This window comes from Monopterus albus, unplaced genomic scaffold (assembly GCF_001952655.1).
Source record: "Monopterus albus unplaced genomic scaffold, M_albus_1.0 scaffold134.1, whole genome shotgun sequence".
In the NCBI taxonomy this organism is placed as follows: Eukaryota; Metazoa; Chordata; class Actinopteri; order Synbranchiformes; family Synbranchidae; genus Monopterus; species Monopterus albus.
Genome location: NW_018128014.1, coordinates 1,221,191 through 1,224,629, shown reverse-complemented (window position 1 = coordinate 1,224,629; position 3,439 = coordinate 1,221,191). Strand labels below are relative to the sequence as shown.

Genomic DNA, 3,439 nt, shown 5'->3' with positions numbered 1-3,439 from the left:
GAGCGATACCCTTTAGACTTACTTTGTCACTGCTTAGAGGCAGTAGATTCCTGGATGCAATCCAATATACTTAGGTTAAACAAAGACAAGACTGAAGTTATTGTTTTTGGCAACCAGTAGGAAAGGACCCAAGTCTAGAGCTATGCAGCTATGAAGACAAAATCCAGGTTAGAAATTTTGGTGTCATAATTGGCTCCCACCTGAATCAAGACCACAACTAAATCAGCTTTTTATCAACTCAAACAAATAGCAAGACTCTGAGGTGTCATGTCCAGACAAGATTTAGAAAAAGTAATCCATCCCTTCATCTCCAGCAGGCTGGCTATTGTAATGGTCTTTTGTTTGGTCTCTCCAGAAAGATAGACTGCAACTTCAGCTCTTTCAAACACTGCTGCTAGAGTATTAACAAGAACAAGGAGAACTGAGTACATCCTGTTCTTAAATCTTTAAGATCTTCTCCCACAGTGGGCCAATTTTTCATACCTTTTTTCCACACATCAATAATAAATTTCAACTCCTTGTATATCAACGTGTCAAGTTGTGTTCAATATATATATTTTACCTCGGTCACACAGCCAGATTTCAAACCAATTGGGCCCTAAAACAACCCATTATATCTTAACCAAAGGCATTACAATACAACAAATTAAACTGCACACTACCTCAAACAAAAACCAACTGAGCTGACAAATGACACAAGTGGGGGACATAATGTACAGTATATACTGGCTGGCCAAACCAGTAACACACACAGGGAACGGACAAAGACACTAACTAAATAATCTACCAATAAATACTAGACAGAGATTCTGCTAACTACTAAATATTTTTTTAGAATCAGGAAAACACCATAACTTTACAAAGTTTTAACATCAGCTACAAACAAATGACCAATATGTTTTTCCCAAATCCCCTTTCCTGTGTTGGGCATTTGGTACAGTCCAGGCCTAATGGCAGGTATTTAAGCCTGCTGCTGCCTCAGCCCAGTCTTTTTGTCAGGACCACCCCCATCCATGGACCAGGAACACGGTAACTCAAAAAGAAGATTTGAAGATTTGCACACATTAACAATGTATTGATGATACAAAATTAACCAAATGTGTATACTTTATTGATTAATTGTGTATGTTTAAACCCAATGTCAAATCAAATACCTAAAATCTACCTACAACTTAAAGCTACACACGTGGACAAAGACAACTAAATGAAAGCAAAAGACCACTGCCTAACCAATTCCACTGCTGGTGGCAGCTTAGGCTGTCACATGGTGAAGACCAGGGCTGAGGCCTTCACAGGCTGGATGTGTGGTAGGTGAAATGTTGTCCATTTCCACTACTGACTCTGTCTTTCAGACAGATCCTTGTCCCCCTTTGGGCACCAATGTAAAAGTAAATAACAAGTAGTGGAGCACGGTAGTTCTGACGGGGAGTAATAAGTACAGTAATAATACAACCTTAAATCAGAAGAAGCTATGACTGTGTAAAATCAAAATTAAAACTAAAAATAGTGATTTGTAAATCATCTGTGTCCTGTATTTCACTGGAAACAACACAGCAGCATATTTGATGGGATACCTCATCAAGTCTCTCAGTGAGTCTCTAGAGAAGCCTTTGGCAGCACCTCTTCACATAAAGATATGTTTTAGAGCATATTTGAACAAAATGGATTAATGAAAAAAAAAAAATATATATATATATGTATGTATGTATATATGTATGTATATATATATTTATAGGTACATATTGTGTATATATAACATTTGATTAAGTAAAGACCATATTTTCTATATTGTATGTTTTCAGGGCCTGCTTTCTCGTAGCCCCTCTATGTTCCTGTCAGCCTGACAAATATACCAGCAATCAGGCCTTATAAACAGAAGAGGAAAAAAAATCACATCTTCATCTGAGAAACAGCTGCATGCATGGCTTCTCTCTGAAATACTTTTCAAACTTTAACATTTTCCACACTGCAATAAAGTCTTGATGTTTGTGATGATTTATGTTTGTGTCGCATCTGTGTGTGTTGGTAGGAAAATATAACCCTCTCTAGCATTGAATAGAATATCGGCCATTTTCAGAGTGCCAGCCAAGACTCCAAGCCTAAAATTGAAAGAATTAAGTTGGGGTGTGTGTGTGTGTGTGTGTGTGTGTGTCTGTGTGAAAGAAAAGCAGAAGGCAGTGGGAAAACACTGTTCAATTGACAGTTCAAAAGGTTCAATTTGAAATTGAGCCTATAATTATGTTGTCGGCTTGACAAGCTGTTTTAAATGGCCGACTCCCTCTTTCTCATTCTGCGTCTTCTGCTTTTATAAATACCCCCTGCATACACTAAGAATCCTGCGCCCTTAATTATCTGGCAACCTACTATCTTATTAAAAGCCACAATACATACTATTATGTTGAAACACACTCACATAACTGGATGGATTAAAACAATACATTTTATTGTTTAAAATAACCTCTTATTGGTGGTGAAAATATTAATTAATGTGCCATTATTATTTTCAAAGAATCAAGGCTCTGCCATACTTACTGTCCCACATACTTACTTACTGTGGCATAAATGAGATATACATATATATATAATATATATAGCTTGTGGCTTTTCTTTGTATAATATTATGGTTACTGCTGTAAATGTCTACATGGTACAACTACAGTGATGAGGATAATATCATGAAGTACCCACTGATAACAGCACAGCTAATGACAAATGTCGCCCAAACATTTGACAACCAACATTTTCTGAGGAAACAATCTTGTGTTTCACATAGGTACAATAGCATATCCTCAGGCAAATTATTTCAGACTACAGCTGTGAGTGATTAAATAAGTCAAAACATTATATAGCAGCTTTCAAAAAGAATAATGCAATGAAAGTGTAAAGTAAATGTTAACAATTTAAAACAATGAGACCAATGCACATAAACTGATAATGTAAATGAGCCAATGATATATAATATGTGAAAGTAACAGAAAATAAAACACTCAAATATAAATATGAATAAACAGAATAAGTAATGGCAGTAAAACATGATCTGTTTTCCTGCAACAGGGCACAGTGCTAAACTTGTGTCTAAACTACAGGTGTAACAGACATATGGACGTAAATTTTGGTGACCACTTATGCAGCACCATTTCATCCATAGCCAGGTGTTGCTGGGCACATTGTAAAGGAGAGGCGGAATACATTACTGGAGGGAGAAATAAATAGTGAACGGGTGGAGTCGGGGCTGGCTTTAATTATGTCCAATCAAACCAACTCATCTCATCCCCTTAAATATTAGGGTGGAAACCTGACTTGATTTGACTTGACTTGATTGTGGGCGGCTGTGGCTTACGAGGTAGAGCGGGTCGTTTCCTAACCGGAGGATTAGAGGTTTGAGTCCCGGCTTGTACAGTCAACATGTCGATGTATCCTTGAGCAAGACGTTGAACCC

At 37.2% G+C, this 3,439-nt stretch overlaps 1 long non-coding RNA gene across 1 annotated transcript; it reads left to right on the top strand.

Annotated features, from left to right (window-relative positions):
• The first annotated feature begins 776 nt into the window (after positions 1 to 776).
• LOC109967674 (uncharacterized) lies at positions 777 to 1,964 on the top strand. Its single transcript, XR_002275967.1, has 3 exons — positions 777 to 1,029; positions 1,179 to 1,307; positions 1,803 to 1,964. It is a non-coding gene; the product is annotated as an uncharacterized LOC109967674 (long non-coding RNA).
• The last annotated feature ends 1,475 nt before the right edge of the window (positions 1,965 to 3,439 follow it).